Source organism: Frankliniella occidentalis, unplaced genomic scaffold (genome assembly GCF_000697945.3).
Source record: "Frankliniella occidentalis isolate FOCC.00 unplaced genomic scaffold, Focc_3.1 Scaffold14, whole genome shotgun sequence".
NCBI lineage: Eukaryota > Metazoa > Arthropoda > Insecta > Thysanoptera > Thripidae > Frankliniella > Frankliniella occidentalis.
Window position 1 is genome coordinate 1,355,942 of NW_026267144.1, and position 6,872 is coordinate 1,362,813.

The 6,872-nt window shown below is 57.9% G+C and overlaps 1 protein-coding gene across 1 annotated transcript in view; it reads right to left on the reverse strand.

Annotated features, from left to right (window-relative positions):
* Nucleotides 1-6,872, reverse strand: part of LOC113203519 (proton-coupled amino acid transporter-like protein pathetic) — a 20,007-nt gene that overhangs the window by 12,467 nt on the left and 668 nt on the right. The window lies entirely within an intron of this gene.

The window sequence follows — 6,872 nt, forward strand, 5'->3', positions numbered from 1 at the left end:
CGCGCCCCTCGCCGCCGTGCTGTTCATCGTCCTGCCTGCCCGTCCGCCCCCGCCCCTCCTGAGGCCAGAGCGTGGCGTGGCAGAGCCATCGCCCAGCAGCAGCAGCCCGCTACAACTGCCACTGCTGCTATTTTTGCGGCGGCGGAGGCATTCTTGGTGGCGCGGGGCGAGTCGGTGCTCCCCCCTGGCCCCGTGCCACGCCCCTCCGTGCCACCCCTCCGTGCTTCCACTCCGTGCTGCCACTCCGTTCCGGCGCCTGCCTGCAGCCCCTCCAATAAGCCCCGCGACGACCAGACCAGACGATCAGACAGCACCGATTCTATTAAACACCCAGCGCGGCCGGCAGCTGTACCCGTAATGGATCACCAAGAAAGCACTTCCGTCAAAGTACCTGCTGAGTTCAGCGAGGCTCTCTTAACGCCCGGTAGGTAGGCAACATCTCCCCTGCAATGCATGCGTGTACCGCGGGGTGGCCTACCCCGTGTATCGCAGGCGCCAAGCTCCCGTAATTGGGCGAATGAAAAAAAAAAAAAAACGACGTTCTTAATTTCTGGACGATTCCTAACGTGACTCGTGCCGTTGTCCATCTGCTGCACACTGGACGCACACAATGAACCGGTGCACTGAGCACGCCTGTTGAGTCCTCAGTGAGGCTAGGCTAGTCAAAAGAATGAAAAAGGACATTGGTGTTGAAACGACGTGAAACGCCATAGGGTTCTCCAAAGGGGTAAGCCGCAGGGGAAGGAGAAGGAAAAAAACGACGTAAGTTGAAATGCAGAGTACGAAACATTGTCGGTTGGGATTTTGCCCCGTGTATTTGAAGAGTGGTCAGGTGGCAAAATCGCTCTAGCAATTGGTCATCCAGCGTTGCGACTACCATTTTCTACTTCCGTTTTCGTGGTTCTACTTCCGCTCCAACACGCAATTTGAGAGCCTTATATTGGCCTGTGCACTCTGTCATGACAAAAATACGCTTATATTGAAATCATTCTGACACCGTGTTGATGTACTTCACAAGCGGCTGACCGGACTGGACTTTGGTTCGAGTTTAGGTGTCCCTTCAGGCCTGAGTCACACAACTGCCGTTACGGACGGGGCCATTGAGTCACGGACCGAAACAGTCCTCCTCCTTTCGGAATGCGCTGTGAAGTATCGGGAGGGGCAAAAGGCGCGGCCATGGAGGGCCGGCAGCAGAGCAGCGAAGCAGGCGGAGCGAGTGCGGCTCGCGGTGGACGCCTGCCAAGTCATCCCCGACCTACTGTGCCAGTGCGACCGCCCGCCCCCGCCAGGCCTGACGGCCCTTTAGCTGCCGATGATGTGTCGGCCAGGACGAGCTCGTGGCGGCCGATCTGCTGACCCGGGCGTGGCTTTAGACCTTTAGACGATTAGCTCCGCACCAGATCGGCGCGTGGTCCCGTGTGCATCCCCGGTGGGGGTGCTCGCCGGCCGGCCGACACCACCGCGGAAGCGTAAAGTATCTCGGCCTTATCTTAACCCGGTTCGACCTAGTTTTCTCAACAGCGAGGATGATCCTCTCTGGTGTGCATATCGCACGACACCACGTGCGCCCCGTGGTGTGCAGCGCGCCCCTCGCGTGACCCAAATCTGATGACGTAGCGGAGCCACCATTCATTCTCCCAAGGCCGGCCGGCCGGCGCGAGCGGCGGGAGCAGCGCCCGCCGGGTAGGCAGCCCAACTGGCGCGGCGCGGCCACGCCGCGGGACAGGACTAGAGAGTCCGTCCACCTAGGTCCTGTCGTCAAATTTGAATATTCTATTGATGGTGTCGTTTTCGTCTCTTGTGAATGTTGTCTTGGCTGAAAAGATGATAATTTGTGTCTGGTCGAATTTAGACGTGAACGCCGCGGAGTTGCTTGCTGCACTCGGGTCTTGTGTTTAAACCCTTCTCGAAAAGAACCCAGCTAACCATAATGTGGTGCAATAATTATTTCAAAAGACGGAGCCCAGAGCGGTGTCAACCCAACAACAACAGGGCCGATCTGGTTAGAGCGGGTTGGATTGGAAGACGTGCTTCCGCCTGGTGAGGTTGGTGCGGAGGTGGTACACAGCTTCCGCGTGTGTTTGCAATTTGAGCCCGCTGTGCCGCGCCATGTCAGGAGGCGATGACACAAATAAAGCTTCTCAGCATGGTGAGTCATCTCGAGGTTGAAGTTTATCCTTGAAGTGGGATACCAAAAAAAGGTGAAGTGTGCGCGACGCGCGTTTCGTTTGCCATGGCTTTTAAGGGTCGCTTACATCACCTCGGCGAAAAATGGCTCAAACAGGTAAGTCCGTTTATCTTTGAATGATTGGCTGGATATTGGCTCTACGAGTACCATAACCTATACGAGTACCATAACCTATACTGCTCCCTGCACCTGACTTCTATAATGTCGTCTATCTGGGCAGAATATGGTATTTAAACGTCATGAAAATTCGTCTTTTGTTATTCTAAGATCATTTTGGCCCTTCCCGACGAATGAAACGGCGAAATACGCGAAATTAGAAAAGAACGTTTCGGAACGGTTCTAGGGCGGCGCCTGGTCGGAGGGCGGCTCCGTACGGGGAATGGCGCTTGGCAGCCTTCGCTCGGCTCTGGCTCTCGGGGAGGGGCAAGTGGCACCTGTTTTGAAATTGAGTGATGCACCCAAGCTTCCTGAGCCCAATGCACTTTGAAACGACCCGAAAATCGCAGCGGTTGCTGAGGTATAGCGCGACAAACATCTGACGCGGCAGCGGATCGGGCGCCCCCCCTTGCCTATCCATAAGCCCTAGTCTCTTGTTCTAAACTTCTTCTCATCTCTAGTATTGTGACTCTTGCCCTGCCACTTTAGGGTGCGTCCTGCCACAGGTCGCGTTTTCCTGACGGTTAACTTTCCGCTTATTGTCATTTTGACACGAAAAGCGTCGACGACGCGACGCCCTTCAATATTTGCTCTCAGGTCGCACTGTCGCAGGACTTTCTGCATCAGATTCTCGATCTCGATTCAGCGTCTCGTTACACCACATTTTGGCGATCGGTTCAGCCGGTTACAGCTCGACCTCTCCCTCCTGCTCCTCTCTCTCTCTCTCTCTCTCTCTCCCTCGCCTCGCTCTCGCTCTCGCTCACACACACACACACACACACGCACACACACACACACACACACACACACACACACACACACACACATGCACTGCACTCAGCGCACGTCAGTACCGACAGCTCCTCTTCATTCATCTCCCCCCACCCTGGTCCTTTCTTTCTCCTGCCCCCGCCCTGCCCCCGCCCTCTCTCCCGGCCCAGCTCTCCTCGCCCAGCCATCCGTCTCCCATCCGTCGCCGCACCGTGCAGCCCCGCTCTCCTGCTGCCGCCGCTCTTCTCTCTCTCTTCACGCGAATTGCGAGTCAAGGTCAATCAAGGACGTGCAACAGGAGGCCGGGCCGGCCGGGCGAGTCCACCACGCCGCCGGGCTGCCGCTGAGCCCGAGCCCGAGCCTGCCCCGGACATCGCCCGCCCGGCCCCGCTGCCTCCTGCCCCGCTCAGTGCCCTGCTGCTGCGCCTCGGCCCAAAGGATCTCCTTTTATTGTATTGTTTCCTTCCGACCGCCGCCCGCTTCGCCCGCTCGGGCGGACGGACGGACGACTCCGGGCAGAAAAGGAGGAAGGGAAGGAAAGAACGGAGCGAGAAAAAGGAGCAGGATGGCGAATAAAAAAAAGAGTGTGCGGTTAAAGGCTGCTGCTGAGCGCACAACGCTGCGCCGCCGCCCGACGATTTCCTTCTTGTCGTGTCGAATAACAATCGGATCGTCTCATCGGCGGCGGCGTCGCACCGCAGCCGGCAGCGCGGTCGGGTTCATTGCCAGCGCCACGCAGGCCACGCACCACCCCCGCTCCTACGTTAGCCTCCTGATGGTGCTACGCTCGGCAGCGGCAGGACGGCGCTGGCGTGTGGGCTGCCTATCGGCCAGGCGCCCCACCGCTCCCGACCCGACCGGGACCCGACCCCCCGCGGGTCATCAGCGAGGGATGTTGATGGGAGTTTTCAGCCCCCTTTCCCCCTCCTCGTCCTGGCCCGCCCGCTTCGGGTCACTGGCCTCGCCGTTCGCCTCAACTCCAGGCGTTGGTCTCTGCACATTCTTCAAACGTTCATTGGCTCAGAAGTAGAATTTAGAAGGAACCGTGGTTGGGGGAAGACACTGGGAAAATTATTTGTAGATTTTTACGGGAAATTTTTCAATGACACATGTACATGTAAAGTTGTAATTTCAAACTGTAGTAAATTTTTGTTTAAAAAATTGACACTACGTACTACGTATTGAATAAAAGTTCTCAGTCGTAAATTTACGATCGGCATCGTAATTTTACAGCCGCTCCAGGGCTCAAGCATGGAGCCTGGAACTGGCCGTCGGCCACCGCGGCCGATTTGGCGCGGGTCGATCCGATCGTCGACGCGGACCTGATTTGCAGGAATCAAGACGCGTCGACCGTTATGACCCAGCGGGTCCTGCGGTAGCGGCAGCGGCGAAAGGCAAAAAAAGGGGGTCGGCCACACTGCAGAAAAATAGGGACTCTCCAATACAAATAGGAATATTTGTTTGTAAAAAAAAAAAAAAAGTTTTTGAGCTTTGGCAGAGTTCTTGTTCTTTCATACCAGATATTGCATAGTTTTAATTTATCGGTTATTAACTTTCCAATCTTTTACGGTCGAAAACTTTTCTAACCATTTGCTGAAGATTCCCCTCAAGGAAAGCAAGTCTGCTGAAAATTATACCCATTTCAATGCCACCGAAAGTTTAAAGTTGGTATCGCAACTTTAGAGTCAAATCAAAAACTAGTTGTTTTAATTTTGTTGTTTTGTGTTACTTCAAGTGAACCTAACCTTTGTCGTTGTGGCTTCGTCGTGCCGCGTACTTCGTGGCGCGTGTATGTGCCTTGTGCAATACGCACATGCCGTCGTCGCCGTCCACTGCAGATAGAGGGCACACGACGCGTAGCGCGCGGCGCGCGCAATGCCGCCGAGGGAGGCAAATAGTTGTTAATCCTGTGACGAAATATCAAGGAGGCGGGCGCGCGCGCGCGTCACCAGCAGGAGGTGTGGGTTTGCTTAGTGCGTGGCGCGATAGGTATCCGGTGGAGTGATAACCAGCCGCCGTGATAACAGGGGCGGTGGTGGTGATAAGGAAGGACTCTGCGTGGTAATGGCCTCCACGGCGGTCGTGCCGCCATGTGGCCTCCTCATGGAAAGTTTTGGTCCCGGCCTATCCGCGCCTCCACCACCGCCTCGTCGGGCTGGCGGGTCGGGCCCCCCGGGCCCCCCGGGTCCCCGCGGTGGAGCGCGTGTCGAGCTGTCGGTAGTGTGAGTGCGCTCACCCCCCGGCCCGGGCCGGGCCCCACCTCCAGCGAGCCAAATGAGGATAGGACTCGTTGTTGAGCCCCAGGCCAGACCAAGCTGCGCACACGGTCCGCTCTGGACAGGCTCGTGGAGGCTGCCCCGCACTGCTGGGTTCAAGTACCCGCGCGCTCTGCTTTGTCCTCAAACACGTCTACGTCTCTGTGACGGTTTGGCATTGACGGCGCGGCGTGGCGTGGCGTGGCGTGGCGGTGGCGCGCTGGGCACTGACCAACCCCAACCGCGTCGGCCCCTGCAGCGGCGGCGGCGTGGGACCCCGCTGGGCTCGCCAAGGCCCCCTCCCCCCTCCCACCCAACCACCCCCTCTCCTAATAAATCGAAATAGGCCCCCCTCTCGCGCTCGCACTCGAGTAGGAAGCTAATCGTAAAACACAACCCTTGTGCCGGCCGCTGCCCAGAGTGCTCTTCCTGCGTAAGTCGTCAGGGGCGTACTCGAGGTTGAAGTGGACGAGGTCGTGTGCGACAGGGACGGGACCTCATAGGATAGGAGAGGCGATCTTCTGAATTGGTCGGCTGGTGGTTTGCATGCAGCACAGCTTGGGCTTGGTCCGGGTATGCGAGAAAGAGAGAGCATGTCGAGTTTCATGTGGGAGGGGAGGGGGCGCCTGCGCCTGCTGCTGCCCCCCCCCCCCTCTCCCCCCGTGAGTTGGTGTTAAAAATGGAAGCCAATCCTTGAACCCTGCAGCGACCGACCTGTGCCTATTTGGATCGCGGCTTTGGTGCGTAGTAAAGTTGTACAGCGAGCCGTGCTAACTCGTACACACATCCCGGCCTATGGCGTACCAACTTATACTCCTTGTGATAACGCGCTTATACCAGAGGCGCACCGGGTGGCTCAGGGTGGGACGCTGCAGTGTTGCGGGACTGCGCAGCTCAGCTGGCTGGTGGTGGACACAGTTTTCTTCAATCCGACGTTTGTGCCCCAGTTTTCTGTCACTGACCTACACCTTGTGGCGCCTTGAGGGTACAGCGCCCTCGGAGAGGAGGACGAGGACGCTCGCTGGCGGCCGGGGAGGGTTGTGGCTGGCAGGCCGCCGTGCCAGGCCAGGGGGGTAAGGGGGGGGGGGAGCAGCGCCGCGTGCACGGCGAAATGGGGCTGCAGGACGGCCAGGGTCAGAAACTTGACTGACTCACCCACAGATGTTCACATACCGCATACCTACCACCCCTCGGTGTCGTCGGCCACGAAAGAAGGAGCAATATATACATATCTCCCCACCTCACTCCCTCCCTCCATCCCCCACTCTGCATCCTCCTCTGCCGACGCACGACGGTGGCCCCGAGGCTGTCTGTGTTTACAAAGTGGTGATCAATTTGTTGCCGGCTCTGCCCCACCCCGTTCCACACGCCACAGCTCTTCGCGCTCAAGGAGTGCGTGTGACTGTACGGAGACTGACCCATATGCAAAGACGGGGCAGAGGGGCACGGCGGGCACAGGCCTCACATGTTTTACCCTCTCCTTTCTCCTCACGACCCCCCCC